This window comes from Scyliorhinus torazame, chromosome 5 (assembly GCF_047496885.1).
Source record: "Scyliorhinus torazame isolate Kashiwa2021f chromosome 5, sScyTor2.1, whole genome shotgun sequence".
Taxonomy (NCBI): domain Eukaryota; kingdom Metazoa; phylum Chordata; class Chondrichthyes; order Carcharhiniformes; family Scyliorhinidae; genus Scyliorhinus; species Scyliorhinus torazame.
In genome coordinates this window covers 72218100-72237258 of record NC_092711.1, presented here as the reverse complement: position 1 = coordinate 72237258, position 19159 = coordinate 72218100, and the positions used below count along the sequence as shown (strand labels likewise).

Here is a 19159-nt window from a genome sequence, read left to right as displayed (position 1 = left end):
TCCCGAGGTACAGTGAAAAGTATTATTCTGCGAGCAGCTCAAACAGATCATTTTGTATATGAAACGAAAATAAATTAAAAAGAAAATACATAATATGGCAACACAATGTAAATATACAGACAAAGGCATTTAGTGCAGAATACAGGAGTGTAGTATTAATCAGGTCAGTCCATAAGAGGGTTGTTTAGGAGTCTGGTAACAGCGGGGAAGAAGCTGTTTTCAATCTGTTTGTGCGTGTTCTCAGACTTTTGTATCTCCTGCCCGATCGAAGAAGTTGGAAGAGTGAGTAAGCCGGATGGGAGGGGTCTTTAATTATGCTGCCCGCTTTCCCCAGGCAGCGGGAGATGTGGATAGAGCCAGTGGGTGGGAGGCAGGTTTGTGTGATGGACTGGGCTGTGTTCACTACTCTCTGACGTTTCTTGCGGTCTTGGGCAGAGCAGTTGCCATACCAGGCTGTGATGCAGCCAGATAGGATGCTTTCTATGGTGCATCTGTAAAAGTTGGTAAGAGTCAGTGTGGACATGCCAAATTTCCTTAGTTTCCTGAAGAAGTATAGGCGCTGTTGTGCTTTCTTGGTGGTAGCGTCGATGTGCGTGGACCAGGACAGATTTTTGGTGATGGAAACCCTGTGCCCAGTGCAGGAGAGACTGGTTGTTGGGCAGTGTGAGCTGAACATACATGGCTGGATAAAGATTAAGGCAGATGTCAAGACCCTTGGCGTGAAAACAAGTCTGGAGGGAGTGGGTCAAAAAACCTGGAGGGTTGCATTTCGCATGAATCATGAGTGTGACCCAGTCACAATTATGAACAGTAAACAAATCTATCACTGGTTTGATGAGATGATTTACCGTGTCCCAGGTGTTGTAAATACTGTACATACTGTAGATCAGCCTGCTTGCTGCCCATGTCTAAGTGATATCTTATCAGAATAATGTGCTTCTGTATTAAATAAAGTATCCAAACCTCTCATTGTGCTTCATGCCCAGCATCTTGCCTGTGGATCTTCTGTTTTGCTAACTGGGAAATAGAATCTTCCTGTTTACTAATTGCTCTATGGCTGCTGTGTTACCCAGAATCCCCCACAAACAGAATGTTCCCGATCAGTGAGTGTACGAGGCCAGTGCACAGGTGCAGTGTGGGTGTGTGTTCTGAGCATGCTCAGTGTCAGTCATGGTGAGAGAGTGAGGAGGAGCTGGGTTGAACACAACAGTGAGCTGTAACCCTGTGAGAAGGGCATCTCCCAGTCTCTGACTCTCCTGCAGCTTCCTGTCATGATTGAGTTGGACAAGGAACTTTCATCATTTGAGCTGGAAAAGGCCATTGCTGAGCAAGCAGCAAGGTGCCCGGCAAGGATGGAATTCCAGCTGAACTGCTCACACACGGAAAGTCCCATCGACTGTCACACCTTCCTGCCCTCCCCTTTTGGGCTGTGAGACTGGTCCACGGAACGTGTGTGATGCAATAAAAACAGCAGTGACAGAGGAGACAGCATCAACTACAGGGACATCTCACTCCTTAGAGTCAGGGGAAGACCTTCACTTGGGTGATGTTTAAAAGATTCATCGACTTGCAAACTGAGTTTATCCAGAAGCACAGTGCGGTTTCTCTGCTGACCGATCTACGGTGAAAATGATCTTCTCCACACACCAGCTACAAGGGAAGAGAACAATTGGGATTTGATCTAAAGTGTCAGTACTGAGAAAGTGAAATGTTCTAATTACTGAGTGAAAGTAAACCTTTCAGTGCGAATCACAATTTACTGGTACAAATGGAAAAGGCACTAAAATGTTTCAATCTCTGAAGATAAACTTCAGCCTTGAAGTTATGTTTCGGAGCTCACAAGCTGTGGGAAGCTTTGTGAATGTTTCCTCTTCCCTTTTGTAAACAAGCAGAGAAGTTAACCCTTTCCCCTGACAGCACGGCAATGATTTGAAATAACGATTTTGCCTTTTAAAGATTTGGCTTCATCCCATTTGTTGGGGTGATATTTCCAGCTGCGGGAATCATCGCGGGCGGGATGAAAATTTGCTGGAACAGTTTTTAAATAATAATCTTTAGTCACAAGTAGGCTTACATTAACACAGCAATGAAGTTACTGTGCAAATCCCCGAGTCGCCACATTCCAGCACCTGTTCGGGTACACGGAGGGAGAATTCAGAATGTCTAAATTACCGAACAGCACGTTTTTCGGGACTTCTGGGAGGAAACCAGAGCACCCGGAGGAAACCCACGCAGACACGGTGAGAACATGTAGACTCCGCACAGACAATGACGCAAGCCGGGGATTGAACTTGGACCCTGGTACTGTGAAGCAACAGTGCTAACCACTGTGCTACCTGGCCGCCCCTTTAAAGGTCCTTTACCTTGGGCGGGAATTTCCGGTCTGGGCTTGGGGAGTTTGGGAAGGTGGAGGAGTGCGACCGGAAAATCCCACCTGTTATCTTTCAAAATAAAATTCTTGGGAATGGGAAATGAGGGAGTTATCTCCGAGCTGATTGGAAATACCTGGATCTGTGTCTCTGTATGTCCCACTTGGAATAAAAGACAAAAGTCACACCATCAAATGGGAATTGGAATAACTCAGCCTGGGTATAGTTCAATAGAACAGATCAATCTATCGGGGAGATGATGGGCTGGGGTAAAGTCACTGGACTAGTCGGCCAGGACAATGCTCTGGGGACATGGGTTCAAACCCCATCACAGTCACTGGAGGAATTTAAATTCAGTTAATGGAAGCTGGCCTGAGTTACCATGTGGTTCAGTAATGATTCTGGTGTCCTTACCTGGTCTGGCCGAACCCTCAGTGAGGTGCTGGACTCTGAAATGGTCTTCAGGCAATTAGGAATGGCCACATCGCATGAAAAAAATACTTTTTTAAACAATCAGTCATCCAGGTACATTCCAGTACATGAAAATAGTCAATCTCTGGTGATGTTTGTACCTTTCCCTCTGCACTTTTTAACAAAACTATGCTTGATAGTCTGGCTACTACCCGAGGCGTTGCACCATGCAGGGTGGGGTGGGAGAGATACGTCAAGATCTTGAGACAGACACCACTGCCCCCGCTGTGAGTGTGCAGATGTGATTTGTTACATATGGAGTAACTGACATGTGAAATGCAGGGTGAGCCTGCAATGAATAATAATAATCGCTTATTGTCACAAGTAGGATTCAATGAAGTTACTGTGAAAAGCCCCTAGTTGCCACATTCCGCCGCCTGTTCGGGGAGGCCGGTACGGGAATTGAACCCGCGCTGCTGGCCATGTTCTGCATTACAAGCCAGCTGTTTAGCCCACTGGAGACACTGATCTGGGACCAGTAAACCATTCCTAGGAGATTGTCACCTCCAGCCCTGGAGATCAGCATCTCACCTCGAGCCACTCAGTATCCCCCTGATGTGGGGCAAGTAAACTGGTTTGTGATGCAGAGCCAGGCCAACAGCATGGGTTCAATTCCCATACCGGCTGATCCAGGGTCAAATGTCTTTTCTGTCTATTTAGCTGATGCATTATATCTAAACTGTTGCTTCTTAATCAACTGCTTTAAAATCACCTATGATTTCGACCCCCTTTTTGGATAATCTGTGACTCCTGGACACTTGTCCATGAGAGTAAGGGAAGGTCTGAGAACTGAAATAATCTAGAGTAATGAAGAGGTGTTAGTTGTGGCTCAGTGGTTACATTCTTATCTCAGAGTCAGGAGGTTGTGGGTTCAAATCCACCTCCAGAAACATGAGCATCAAATCCGGGTTGATATTCTGATACAGCCCTGAGAGAGCACTGCACTGTCAGAGGTCCCACCTTCCAGATCAGACCTTCAACTCTGGCCCCATCTGCCCTCAGTTGGGTGTAAAGGTTCCCATGATGTTATTCCAAAGAGCAGGGGAGTTCTCCCTGGTTTACTGCTTAATATTCATCCCTCAACAAACATCAGGGGCTTAGACGGGGTGGAGTTTGTAAGGAGCATCCAGGAGGGCTTCTTAAAACAATATGTAGACAGTCCAACTAGGGAAGGGGCGGTACTGGACCTGGTATTGGGGAATGAGCCCGGCCAGGTGGTAGATGTTTCAGTAGGGGAGCATTTCGGTAACAGTGACCACAATTCAGTAAGTTTTAAAGTACAGGTGGACAAGGATAAGAGTGGTCCTAGGATGAATGTGCTAAATTGGGGGAAGGCTAATTATAACAATATTAGGCGGGAACTGAAGAACAGAGATTGGGGGCGGATGTTTGAGGGCAAATCAACATCTGACATGTGGGAGGCTTTCAAGTGTCAGTTGAAAGGAATTCAGGACCGGCATGTTCCTGTGAGGAAGAAGGATAAATACGGCAATTTTCGGGAACCTTGGATAACGAGAGATATTGTAGGCCTCGTCAAAAAGAAAAAGGAGGCATTTGTCAGGGCTAAAAGGCTGGGAACAGACGAAGCCTGCGTGGAATATAAGGAAAGTAGGAAGAAACTTAAGCAAGGAGTCAGGAGGGCTAGAAGGGGTCACGAAAAGTCATTGGCAAATAGGGTTAAGGAAAATCCCAAGGCTTTTTACACGTACATAAAAAGCAAGAGGGTAGCCAGGGAAAGGGTAGGCCCACTGAAGGATAGGCAAGGGAATCTATGTGTGGAGCCAGAGGAAATGGGCGAGGTACGAAATGAATACTTTGGATCAGTATTCACCAAAGAGAAGAAATTGGTAGATGTTGAGTCTGGAGAAGGGTGTGTAGATAGCCTGAATCACATTGAGATCCAAAAAGACGAGGTGTTCGGTGTCTTAAAAAATATTAAGGTAGATAAGTCCCCAGGGCCTGATGGGATCTACCCCAGAATACTAAAGGAGGCTGGAGAGGAAATTGCTGAGGCCTTGACAGAAATCTTTGGATCCTCACTGTCTTCAGGGGATGTCCCGGAGGACTGGAGAATAGCCAATGTTGTTCCTCTGTTTAAGAAGGGTAGCAAGGATAATCCAGGGAGCTACAGGCCGGTGAGCCTTACTTCAGTGGTAGGGAAATTACTGGAGAGAATTCTTTGAGACAGGATCTACTCCCATTTGGAAGCAAATGGACGTATTAGTGAGAGGCAGCATGGTTTTGTGAAGGGGAGGTCGTGTCTCACTAACTTGATAAGAGTTTTTTGAGGAGGTCACTAAGATGATTGATGCAGGTAGGGCAGTGGATGTTGTCTATATGGACTTCAGTAAGGCGTTTGACAAGGTCCCTCATGGTAGACTAGTACAAAAGGTGAAGTCACACGGGATCAGGGGTGAGCTGGCAAGGTGGATACAGAACTGGCTAGGTCATAGAAGGCAGAGAGTAGCAATGGAAGGATGCTTTTCTAATTGGTGTTCCACAGGGATCAGTGCTGGGACCTTTGCTCTTTGTAGTATATATAAATGATTTGGAGGAAAATGTAACTGGTCTGATCAGTAAATTTGCAGACGACACAAAGGTTGGTGGAATTGCAGATAGCGATGAGGACTGTCAGAGGATACAGCAGGATTTAGATTGTTTGGAGACTTGGGCGGAGAGATGGCAGATGGAGTTTAATCCGGACAAATGTGAGGTAATGCATTTTGGAAGGTCTAATGCAGGTAGGGAATATACAGTGAATGGTAGAACCCTCAAGAGTATTGAAAGTCAAAGAGATCTAGGTGTACAGGTCCACAGGTCATTGAAAGGGGCAACACAGGTGGAGAAGGTAGTCAAGAAGGCATACGGCATGCTTGCCTTCATTGGCCGGGGCATTGAGTATAAGAATTGGCAAGTCATGTTGCAGCTGGCTAGAACCTTAGTTAGGCCACACTCGGAGTATAGTGTTCAATTCTGGTCGCCACACTACCAGAAGGATGTGGAGGCTTTAGAGAGGGTGCAGAAGAGATTTACCAGAATGCTGCCTGGTATGGAGGGCATTAGCTATGAGGAGCGGTTGAATAAACTTGGTTTGTTCTCACTGGAACAAAGGAGGTTGAGGGGAGACCTGATAGAGGTCTACAAAATTATGAGGGGCATAGACAGAGTGGATAGTCAGAGGCTTTTCCCCAGGGTAGAGGGGTCAATTACTAGGGGGCATAGGTTTAAGGTGAGAGGGGCAAGGTTTAGAATAGATGTACGAGGCAAGTTTTTTACGCAGAGGGCAGTGGGTGCCTGGAACCCGCTACCGGAGGAGGTGGTGGAAGCAGGGACGATAGTGACATTTAAGGGGCATCTTGACAAATACATGAATAGGATGGGAATAGAGGGATACGGACCCAGGAAGTGTAGAAGATTGTAGTTTAGTCGGGCAGCATGGTCGGCACGGGCTTGGAGGGCCGAAGGGCCTGTTCCTGTGCTGTACATTTCTTTGTTCTTGTTCTTATCACTGAACAGATTATCTGGTCACAATCACATTTCTGTTTGTGGGATCTTTCTGCGCACATTTGATGACTGTATTTCCTACATTACCACAGTGACTACACTTCAAAAGATCCTCATTGGCTGTAAAGCACTTTGGAACATCCTGAAGTTGTGAAAGGCGCAATATAAATACAAGTCTTCCATTAACAACGGAGAAAAGACCCAACAATGGAACAGTCAGTAAGAGGACATCAATCAGTCTCCTCTTATCTTAGAGAAATCAAGGACTCCAACACTGTGTGTTTGACACAAAGCAGATTTAGAACATAGACATAGAAAAATACAGCACAGAACAGGCCCTTCGGCCCACGATGTTGTGCCGAACCTTTGTCCTAGATTAATCATAGATTATCATTGAATTTACAGTGCAGAAGGAGGCCATTCGGCCCATTGAGTCTGCACCGGCTCAATCCGGTCTACAAATCCGTCCAACCGGATTTAATTAATCTCTATCCAGAACTTTAAACTCCAGTTACAGGGATTATTAACATCAACTGAAACAAACTTTAACTTTCAGAATGCACATGGTTCAGTCCTCGATGTGATTCACAGCAGCAAGAACAGCAGAATCCAACTCCTATAACTTGTGGAATCGCCGGTGTATTTGCAGGGTGAATGAATGAGAGAATCTCTTCCCACACTGAGAGCAGGTGAATGGCCTCTCCCTGGTGTGAATTCACTGGTGTATCTGCAGGGTGGATGAATAAGTAAATCCCTTCCCACTCTCGGAGCAGTGGACGGTCTCACTCCAGTGTGAACGCATTGGTGAGTCAGCAGATCCATTTCGCTTCTAAAGCTCTTCTCACAGTTAGAACACATAAAATGTCTTGTGTCAGAGTGAACATGTTGGTGTGAAGTGAGATGGGTTCGAGTTTTACAGCACAAAACAAGGCCCTTTGTCCCATTGTGTCTGCCGGCTATCAAGCACCAATCTATTCTAATCTCAGTTTCAGGGATTATTAACATCAACTCAAACAAACTCCAGCTGTCAGAATGAATATGGTTCTGTCCTGGATATGATTTTGGTTCAGTCCTGGATGTGATTAACGTCAATAACAGCAGAGTAATGTAGGCACTTGTGAACTCGCTGGTGTGTCTGCAAGGTGAATGACTGAATGAATCCCTTCCCACACAGGGAACAGATGAACGCTCCCTCCCTGGTGTGAATGTGCTGGTGTTTCAGCCGGAGGGACTGCTACAAAGAAAATTACAGCACAGGAACAGGCCCTTCGGCCCTCCACGCCTGTGCCGACCATGCTGCCCGACTAAACTACAATCTTCTACACTTCCTGGGTCCGTATCCCTCTATTCCCATCCTATTCATGTATTTGTCAAGATGCCCCTTAAATGTTACTATCGTCCCTGCTTCCACCACCTCCTCCAGCAGTGAGTTCACGGCACCCACTACCCTCTGTGTAAAAAAAATAGCCTCGAACATCAACTCTAAACCTTACTCCTCGCACCTTAAACCTATGCCCCTTAGAAATTGACCCCTCTACCCTGGGGAAAAGCCTCTGACTATCCACTCTGCCTATGCCCCTCATAATTTTGTAGATCTCTATCAGGTCGCCCCTCAACCCCCGTCATTCCAGTGAGAACAAACCGAGTTTATTCAACTGCTCCTCATAGCTAATGCCCTCCATACCAGGCAACATTCTGGTAAATCTCTTCTGCACCCTCTCTAAAGCCTCCACATCCTTCTGGTAGTGTGGCGACCAGAATTGAACACTAATCTTAAGTGTGACCTAACTAAGGTTCTATACAGCTGCAACATGACTTGCTAATTCTTATACTCAATGCCCCGGCCAATGAAGGCAAGCATGCCATATGCTTTCTTGACTACCTTCTCCACCTGTGTTGCCCCTTTCAGTGACCTGTGGACTTGTACACCTAGATCTGCGGAACACCACTAGTCACACCCCTCAAATTAGAAAAGCATCCTTCCATTGCTACTCTCTGCCTTCTATGACCTAGCCAGTTCTGTATCCACCTTGCCAGCTCACCCCTGATCCCGTGTGACTTCACCTTTTGTACGAGTCTACCACGAGGGACCTTGTCAAAGGCCTTACTGAAGTCCATATAGACAACATCCACTGCCCTACCTGCATCAATCATCTTTGTGACCTCTTCGAAAAACTCTATCAAGTTAGTGAGACACGACATCCCCTTCACAAAACCATGCTGCCTCTCACGAATACGTCCATTTGCTTCCAAATGGGAGTAGATCCTGTCTCGAAGAATTCTCTCCAGTAATTTCCCTACCACTGACGTAAGGCTCACCGGCCTGTAGTTCCCTGGATTATCCTTGCTACCCTTCTTAAACAGAGGAACATCATTGGCTATTCTCCAGACCTCCGGGATTTCACCTGAAGACAGTGAGGATCCAAAGATCTCTGTCAAGGCCTCAGCAATTTCCTCTCTAGCCTCCTTCAGTATTCTGGGGTAGATCCCATCAGGCCCTGGAGACTTATCTACCGTAATATTTTTCAAGACGCCCAACACATCATCTTTTTGGATCTCAATGTGACCCAGGCTATCTACACACCCTTCTCCAGACTCAACATCCACCAATTCCTTCTCTTTGGTGAATACTGATGCAAAGTATTCATTTAGTACCTCGCCCATTTCCTCTGGCTCCACACATAGACTCCCTTGCCAATCCTTCAGTGGGCCAACCCTTTCCCTGGCGACCCTGCTTTTTATGTACATGTAAAAAGCCTTGGGATTTTCCTTAACCCTATTTTCCAATGACTTTTCGTGACCCCTTCTAGCCCTCCTGACTCCTTGCTTAAGTGCTGAGTGAATCCCTTCCCACACACAGAGCAGTTGAACTGCCTCTCTCCAGTGTGACTGCGCTGGTGAACCAGCAGATCCATTTTGCCTTTGAAGCTCTTCTCACAGGCGGAACATTTAAAAGGTCTCGTGTCAGAGTGAACACGTTGGTGTGAAATGAGGTGGGTAGACTGAGTGAATCCCTTCCCACACACAAGGTAGGTGAATGGTCTCTCCCAAGTGTGACCACGCTATAAATATCCCTTTAGTTCCAAAGGTGAAGTGGGGTTACGGGGAGAGAGAAGGGAAAGTGTGCCTGGGTGGGGTGTTCTTTTGTAGGGTTGGTGCAAACTCAATGGGCCGAATGGCCTCCTTCTGCACTGGAGGGATTCTATGCTGCAGACCTGTTGAGTTAATCTGGCATTTTCAGTTTTAATTCTAAATTACACACATTTTTTATTCATTAATTATATTTATTGAACCACTATACCATCAACTCCCAGGAGCAGTGTGTTGATGTTTCAGTTATTCCGGCCTTGGGTGACTGTGTGGACTTTGTACATTCTCCCCGTGTCTGTGTGGGTCCCCTCCGGGTGTTGCAGTTTTCTCCCACAGTCCAAAGATGTGCAGGTTCGGTGGATTGGCCACACTAAATTGCCCCTTCGTGTCCAAAGGTTAGGCGGGGTTACGGGAATAGGGTGGAGGCATGGGCTTAGGTAGGGGGCCGGTTCCGAAGGCCGGTGCAAACTCGATGGGTCGAATGGCCTCCTTATGCACTGTAAATTCTATGATTCTGTAGGATTTTCTCTCTCAATCTGATCCGCTGGGTGTGTCTAGTGGCATTTACCTGACGGTAGCACATTGGGTCGCACAGTTGCTTCACAGCGTCAGGGTTCTAGTTCAATTCCCACTTGGGTCACTGTCTGTGCGGAGTCTGCACGTTCTCTCTGTGTCTGCATGGGTTACCTCCGGCTGCTCCGGTTTCCTCCCACAATTCCCAAAAGACGTGCTTGTTAGGTGAATTGGACATTCTGAATTCTCCCTCTGTGTACCCGAACAGGCACCGGAGTGTGGTAACTAGGGGCTTTTCACAGTAACTTCATTGCAGTGTTAATGCAAGCCTACTTGTGACAATAATAAACATTATATGTTTGTGTATTTTAGGCAACAGGTGGAACTTCCTTGGTTCTCCTTGTTGTCCCCTCAGATATTCCACCTGTTTTTGGTTAATGTGTCTGGAGTCTGAGTTCTTCCAGTCCGTCTCCAATTCTCCTTCCTGTCTCGGGTATATTGGTCTAGGTAGCTTGGTGTTGCGATTTGTGTTGTTTAGTTGTCTGTCTGTCTGTCTCCAGCAGGTATTGTTGTCTCTCGATAATGACTGTGCTGCTACCCTTGCTTCTAGTCTTCTGAACGGTGTTGGATCCAAGCTCCCGGATTGTCTGTCTTTCTCTCCGGGTAAGATTCTGTTTGTATCTTGTATTTCACTGTGACAGGGCAGAGACCTGATTGAAGGGATTCTAACATGAGAGTTCTGGGAAAGATAGGCAAGGATTTGGGAGTGACAACATGTTCAAAGTGTTTGGAGAGGAGAGGGAAGTTGAAGATGGGGCAGTAATTTGTAAGGATGGCAGGGTCAAGGGTTTGTTTTATTGAGGAGGGGTTGATGATGGCAGATTTGAAAGACAGAGGGACAGTACCAGAAGAGAGAGAAATGTTGACAATATCCATGGACACAGGGTAGTTGGCTGATCAGTAGCTCAGTGGGAATAAGGTCGATGGAGCGGGAGCTGGGTCTCATGGACAAGATGAGCTCTGAGAGGGTATGAGGGGAGATGGGAGAGAAACTAGAGAAAGATGTGGGTTCAGGGCTCAGGAAAGGATGAAATTTAGAGACACTTTGGTCCGGTGGGCTCGTGGGAGGGAGGGCAGCAGCAGAGGCAGCTGATCGGATTTACTCAAACTCAGTCACAAAGAAGCTCCACAAGCTCCTCACACGTCTTGTTGGAGGTGAGGATGGAAGAGACAAGGAAGAGCGAGAGTACTTCAAAAGGATCTAACTTTTGTCAGAGAGGTATTTAACACAAATCAACTTTATTTGACTTTTAGCCCCTGTAAATGGGCTGGAGTTTGTTATCAGCAGAAAGAGACCCAAATGAATGTGAGGAACAGCAAAATCCAATCACTGTGGTTCCTTATGGCCACGTTGGTGTCTCAGCAGGTTGGATGACTGAGTGAATCTCTTCCCACACTTGGAGCAGGTGAATGGCCTCTCCCCAGTGTGAATTCGCTGGTGACTCAGCAGGGCAGATGACTGAGTGAATCCCTTTCCACACTTGGAGCAGGTGAATGGCCTCTCCCCAGTGTGAATTCGCTGGTGACTCAGCAGGGCAGATGACTGAGTGAATCCCTTCCCACACTTGGAGCAGGCAAATGGCCTCTCCCCAGTGTGAATTCGCTGATGTTCAGTGAGCTGAGTTGATCGCCTGAACCCAGTCCCGCAGTGAGAGCACCTAAACGGTCTCTCGTCAGTGTGAACATGTTGATGGCGCATCAATTCCCCAGAACCTTTATAGAACTTCCCGCAGTCTGAACATTGGAACGGTCTCTCATCAGTGTGAACTCGCTGGTGTGTCTGCAGGGCGGATGAGTGACTGAATCCCTTCCCACACTGAGAGCACGTGAATGGTCTCTCTCCAGTGTGAATACGTTGATGTTTCTGCAGGGTGGATGAATCACTGAATCCCTTCCCACACATAGAGCAGCTGAATGGCCTCTTCCCAGTGTGAACTCGCTGGTGTCTCCGCAGGTTGGCTGAAAAAGTAAATCCCTTCCCACACTTGGAGCAGGTGAATGGCCTCTCCCCAGTGTGAATACGTTGGTGTTTCCGCAGGGCGGATGACTCAGTGAATCCCTTCCCACACTTGGAGCAGGTGAATGGTCTCTCCCCACTGTGACTGCGTCGATGAGTTTCCAACTTGGATGGGGAAGTGAATCCTTTCCCTCAGTCCGCACATTTCCACGGTTTCGTGTCAGTGTGACTGCATTTGTGGCTTGTGAGGCCTGATGATCGAGCAAATCCTCGTCCACACACACAACACGTGTACGGTTTCTCCCCACTGTCAACGATGCTTTTTCCTTCCATGTTCAAAGTACGATGATATTCAGGATATGATAAATTGAGGACTCTGTCAGATCCTGATGTGATGCTTGGTTTGAGTTTCCGGACTTTGAAGCCTCCCCTTCGAACACCCTGTGAAACTGATTGAAAACAGAAAATAGGGAGTGAGAGAGAACCCACAAAAACACAAAGGCAGGTTGTGAAATTGAGCTGAATGAATCTGGTCATTTGTGGGGCCGGCACTGGGAAAAAGTGACCAATGAAACTGCTGGATTGTTGTAAAAACACAACTGGCCCCTTTGGGAGGAGAGGGAAAGAGGTGAAGAGGGATTTTGTATATCTACTCTCTAATTAAGAGAGTAGTTGGCAAAGCAAATTCGATCTTGAGTTTCATAATCAGTAATATTGATACCAAAACTAAGCTTCTGGTGGCACAGTGATTAGCACTGCTGCCTCACAGCACCAGGGACGCGGGTTCAATTCCGGCCTTGGTGACTGCCTGTGTGGAGTTTGCACTTTCTCCCCGTGTCTGCGTGGGTTTCCACCCGGTGCTCAGGTTTCCTCCAACAGACCAAAGAAGAGAAAGTTAGGTGGATTGGCCTTGATAAATTGCCCCTTAGTGTCCAGGGATGTGCAGATAAGGTGGGGCTATGGGGTTACAGGGACAGTGCAGGGGTGTGGGCCTAGGCAGGGTGCCCTTTCAGAGGATAGGTGCAGAGTCGATGGGCCGAATGGCCCCCTTCTGCACTGTAGGAATTTTATGGTTCTAATTATATATAAGAATCTTTATAAAGCTCTGGTCACCACTCTTCATTGGATTGGATTTGTTTATTGTAACGTGTACCAAGGTGAAAAGTATTTTTCTGCGAGCAGCTCTACAGATCATTAAGTACAGGAAAAGAAAAGAAAATGCATAATAGGCAACTCAAGGTATACAATGTAACTACATCGACACCGGCATCAGGTGAAGCATACGGGGGTGTAGCGTTAATCAGGTCAGTTCATAAGAGGGTCATTTAGGAGTCTGGTAACGGCGGGGAAGAAGCTGTTTTCGACAATGTTCGAGCGTGTTCACCTTCAGGAAGAATGTGAAGGTTCTTGAGAAGGTGCAGAGGAGATTTACCAGAATGGTTCCAGCAAAGGAGGTTGAGGGGAGATTTGATTCAGGTACACAAGATTATGCCAGGTTTCCATCAGGTGGACAAAGAAACTCTGTTTCCAGTCACTGATCGTACAAGCAGTCGGGACACAGATTTAAAGTTTTGGGTAAAGCCTGGATTGAACAATATAAGATCCTGAGGGGTCTTGACAGGGTGGATGTGGAGAGTAGAGGATGTAGAATCTGGAACAAGGGGGGTCACTGTTGCAAAATAAGGGGTCACCTATTTCAGATGGGGATAAGGATTTTTTTTTCTCTTGAGGGTTGCAAGACAGGGATTGGCACAGTGGTTAGCACTGCTGCCTCACAGCACCAGGGACTCAAGATTCAATACCGACCCTGGGTGACTGTGTGGGGTTTGCACGTTCTCCCCATGTCTGTGTGGGTTTCCTCCGGGTGCTCCAGTTTCCTCACACAATTCAAAGATGTGCAAGCTCGGTGGATCGGCCATGCTAAATTGCCCCTTCGTCTCCAAGGATGTGCACATTGGGTGGGGATATGAGGATGGAGTGGGTGGGATGGGGAGTGGCCTGGGTAGAGTGCTCTTTCAGAGGGTTGGTGCAGACCTGATGGGCCGAATGGGCTCCTTCTGCACTGTAGGGATTCTATGACTTTGGAACTTCCGTCCTTCAAATGCAGTGGAAGGAGTGTCCTTGAATATTTTTTTTAAAATAAATTGAAGTGCCCAATTCATTTTTTCCAATTATTGGGCAATTTGGCGTGACCAACCCACCCAACCTGCACATCTTTGGGTTGTGGGGGTGAAACCCATTCAAACACGGGGAGAATGTGCAAACTCCACATAGAGACCCAGAGTCTTGATCGAACCTTGGACCTCGGTGCCGTGAGGCAGCAGTGCTAACCACTACACACCGTGCTGCTCGGTCTTTGAATATTTTTAAGGCAGGGATGGATAGATTCTTGATAAGCAAGAGGGTGAAAGGTATCGGGGTCGGCAGGAATGTGGAGGGAGGTTAAAATTTTTGAATGATGGAGCAGGCTCAAGGGGCCGACTCCGGGTTTGTATGTAAGGAGCAGGCTCAAGGGGCCAGCTACTAGTTTGTGTGTAAGGAGCAGGCTCGAGGGGCCGACTCCTAGTTTGTGTGTAAGGAGCAGGCTCGAGGGGCCGACTCCTAGTTTGTGTGTAAGGAGCAGGCTCAAGGGGCCGACTCCTAGTTTGTGTGTAAGGAGCAGGCTCAAGGGGCTGACTCCTAGTTTGTGTGTAAGGTGCAGGCTCGAGCGGCCGACTCCTGGTTTGTATGTAACGAGCAATCTCGAGGGGCCGACTCCTAGGTTGTGTGTAAGGAGCAGGCTCGAGACGCCGACTCCTAGTTTGTGTGTAAGGAGCAGGCTCGAGGGGCCGACTCCTAGTTTGTGTGTAAGGAGCAGGCTCGAGGGGCCGACTCCTAGTTTGTGTGTAAGGAGCAGGCTCGAGCAGCCGACTCATAGTATGTGTGTAAGGAGCAGGCTTGAGGGGCCGACTCCTGGGTTGTGTGTAAGGAGCAGGGCCGAGGGACCGACTCCTGGGTTGTGTGTAAGGAGCAGGCTCGAGGGGCCGACTCCTGGGTTGTGTGTAAGGAGCAGGCTCGAGCAGCCGACTCCTAATATGTATGTAACGAGCAATCTCGAGGCGCCGACTCCTAGTTTGTATGTAAGGAGCAGGCTCGAGGGGCCAACTATTTTTTTCAGAGACCCAAAAATCGTTTTTACTGTCCTAATGATTTTCCAGAGATCCAGGCATGAATCTCACCAAGGCTGAAGGTAAAATTTTAATTAATTTAAAGTCTACTGCTGACCATGATGGCATGAACTGCGAGCCTGGACAGGATGCCAACTCTCCTGGATTGACTGACTGGAGTCTCCAGGATTTGATTTTATTCATTTGTGGGAGTCACTGGCTGGGCCAACATTTATTGCCCATCCCTAATTTAGCTAGAAATGAGTGGCTTGCTCGGCCAATTGTCGATTGTTATAAAGACCCATCTGGTTCACTCATGTCCTTCAGTGAAGGAAATCTTCTATCCTTACCTGGTCTGGCCTACATGTGATTCCAGATCCACAGTTAACTGGCTGACTCTTAAAATGCTCTCTGAGATGCAGTCAGTTCAAGGGCAATTAGTGCTGGGCAGTGAATGCTGGCCCAGCCAGCGACACCCACATCCCGTGAATGAATAGAAAAGAAAATCTGCCATCCTTACCTGGTCTGGCCGACATGAACATAGAGTGCAGAAGGAGGCCATTCGGCCCATCAGGTCTGCACCGACCCACTTAAGCCCTCACTTCCACCCTATCCCCGTAACCGAATAACCCCTCCTAACCTTTTTGGACACTAAGGGCAATTTAGCATAGATTATCATAGAATTTACAGTGCAGAAGGAGGCCATTCGGCCCATCGAGTCTGCACCGGCTCTTAGAAAGAGCACCCTACCCAAGGTCAACACCTCCACCCTATCCCCATAACCCAGTAACCCCACCCAACACTAAGGGCAATTTTGGACACTAAGGGCAATTTATCATGGCCAATCCACCTAACATGCACATCTTTGGACAGTAGGAGGAAACCGGAGCACCCGGAGGAAACCCACGCACACACGGGGAGGATGTGCAGACTCCGTACAGACAGTGACCCAGCGGGGAATCGAACCTGGGACCCTGGCGCTGTGAAGCCACAGTGCTGGCCACTTGGTGCTGCTGTGTTGCCCAATCCATTCTTTTATTTCCTCTAGACCCAACTATCCTAACGCACCTTCGGATGACCTCCCACATTCAACCGCCCTGTAATATTGCGTGAATCCAAAACTCTTGCTTATTCACACCAAGACGTGGTCACCCATCACCCCTGGCTCACTGCCCTATAAAATTTCCCATTAAAGAAGCACCTTTTCCTCCAGGGTTGTGTCTCCCTATCTCTGTCATCTCATGCAGCCGCCGAGATGTTTGCTCTCATCTAATTCTGGACGCAGACTGAGATAGACCATTGTTAATCAATGGAAGGGAATCAAGGTTATGGGGATAAGACGGGAAAGTGGAGTTGAGGATATCAGATCAGCCACGATTTCATGGAATGGCAGGGCAGACTCGATGGGCCGAATGGCCTACTTCTGCTCTGCATCTTACATCTTATGGTCATGAGCATTTGCAATATTAATCACTCTATGAATGGTGGCTGTTCTTTCAGTTGCCTGATAGCCAAGCTCTGGAAATTCTTTCTTCAACCTCCGCTGCTCACTCCTTTACTTGCCTATTTTAAAACCTACCTTGTATACAAGCTTTTGTCCACCTGCTCTGATATCTCCCTGTGTGGCTCAGTGTCAAATGTTGCTTTGAATTGGGCGACACCTCGATGCCTTAGAAAAAATAATGGATCAAATTGAAGCATGTTTCTCTCTTTCAAATCCTCGACATGTTGCATAATTACTCTTGGTGGCTGAGGGTGCACCAGGATGTCCCTCGCCACCTGAACCAGTGTCGCCTCTGCGTCCACATGAATCCAGCTCTGAGAACAGAAAGGTCCCAAAGGAGACTCTCCCCTGGCCACCGGGACCGAGGCCCCGCCCACACCATTGCGTCACATAACGGCGCATGCGCTTCACTCCCCACTGATTAGTGGCGGCCAGTGACCTGGGCCTGTTCATGGGGAAAAGCCTCGGCGTTCCAAACCCGGGGCCTCCGGTTCTTATTGAGGTTGTGAGACCTGCACTGGGTGTTTATGAAGCCTCCGCTCCCTCTCCAACCCCACTCCCGGCTCCATTCCTCCCTCCGGCCCACCGACTCTCACCCGTTCAGAAAATGGTCTCCCGCACGCACAGGGCCCCGAGCAAAGTGACACTACGCATGCTCCACATACAGCCCAGCATTGCGCCTGCGCAGCTCGCTCCTGTGGAGTGAATAGCGTACTTGCACACCCGAAGTGAATGCTGGGTATGTCAGCGCCATTGAACCGTGAAACTGCAGAGAAAATACATTTGTTACCCAACTGAGATGAATTGCTTTTCAAAAATTTCAGACTCATTGTTGTGAATAGATGATCGCTTATATATATATTTTTGAATGTTTCTAATTAAGGGGCAATTTAGAGTGTCCAATTCACCTACCCTACACATTTACTTGGGACGTAGGGTGTAAACCCATGCAGACATGGGTGTGACCCGCGGCCGGATTGAACACAGATTCTCGGAACCGTGAGACTGCAGTGCTGACTTCTATGCGGAGCTAAGCCGCACATGCGGCGGTTCCCGCTAAAACGGACTTTTGGGCTCTCCAGAGGAGCCCCAACGGAAATTTTTCAACGACTTCCAGTGTGGGAAGGTGATAGCAAGGTCCACCCCCCATAGTATATGGATTGGACCAGGAGCAGAGGAGTCAAAAAAGCGTTTTTGGAGCAGCGAAAAATGCAAGGGAGAAAAAACAAGATGGCGGCGGGCAGAGATCAAGCGCAGGGGTGCAGGAGCAGCTGGAGTTTCTCAAATGCTGATTTGAGGAGCTGAAGAAAGAGGTGCTGGTGCCAATGCTGATGGTGAAAGAGGGGTTAGTGGAGACCCAGAAGGCCCAAGGGGCGGCGATCCGGGAGGTGCGGGGAAAAAACACGGAGAACGAGGATGAGATCTTGGGCCTGGCGGTGAAGATGGAGACACACGAGGCGCTGCACAAGAGGTGGGCAGAAAGATTCGAGGACCTGGAGAACAGGTCAAGGAGGAAGAATCTTCGGATTCTGGGTCTCCCTGAAGGAGTGGACGGGGCTGATGCCGGGGCATATGTCAGCACGATGCTCAACTCGCTGATGGGTACGGGGGCCTTTCCGAGTCCCCTGGAGCTAGAAGGGGCTCATCGGGTCCTGCCGAGGAGACCCAAGGCCAACGAGCCGCCAAGGGTGGTAGTGGTGAGATTTCACCGTTTCGTGGATAGAGAATGTGTCTTGCGATGGGCCAAGAAAGAGCGGAGCAGCAGGTGGGAGAATACGGAGATCCGAATCTATCAGGACTGGAGTGTAGAGGTGGCAAAGAAGAGAGCTGGTTTTAATCGGGCCAAGGCAGTGCTGCATAGGCAGGGGGTGAGGTTCGGAATGCTGCAGCCAGCGCGATTGTGGGTCACGTTTCAGGATCAACACCGCTACTTCGAAACGCCTGAGGAGGCTTGGACCTTTATACAAACTGAAAAGTTAGACTCAAACTGAGGGTTTGTGGTTGTGGGGGCGGGTGTCAGTTGTATACAGGGTTTTAACTATGCGTAAGGAATGTTCCACGAGTTGGGTGATGGATGGGGATGGGGGAAGAGATCTGATGGGGAGACTGTGAGAGTGTGTGGGCGCCGGTGCTGGAGGGAGAGGAGGCCTGGGGATGGGGGAATTGAGATAAGGCCGCAACAGGAGCGGCGCCAGAGGGGGCGGGGCCGGCTCAGGACAGCGAGGGCTTTTTCCCGCGCTAGGGAAGGACGGAGGGGGGTGGAGGAGCGCACACTGATTGCTGGGGAGGGGGGATTCCCACACAGGGGGGTCAGTGGGACAGCGGGGGAGGCCGGGGTCAGCAGGAGTCAGCTGACTTACGGGAAGGTTATGGGGGGAGCAAAAGAGCTAGAGTGAGATCTAGCGGGGGAGGGGGGAGGAAAAAGGGTTGCTGCTGCATTGGCTGATGGGGAACTGGAAACAGAAGAGGTGGTCGGGGCAGGGGCCCCCGTCTGGGGGACTGGAGAGTGCAGGAGGCGCGGGCACGGGACTGGCCTAGAAAAGGA

At 48.6% G+C, this 19159-nt stretch overlaps 1 pseudogene; it reads right to left on the bottom strand.

The window, feature by feature from the left end:
- Positions 1-11229: 11229 nt before the first annotated feature.
- On the bottom strand, positions 11230-17206 carry LOC140418384 (uncharacterized; annotated as a pseudogene).
- Positions 17207-19159: the final 1953 nt, after the last annotated feature.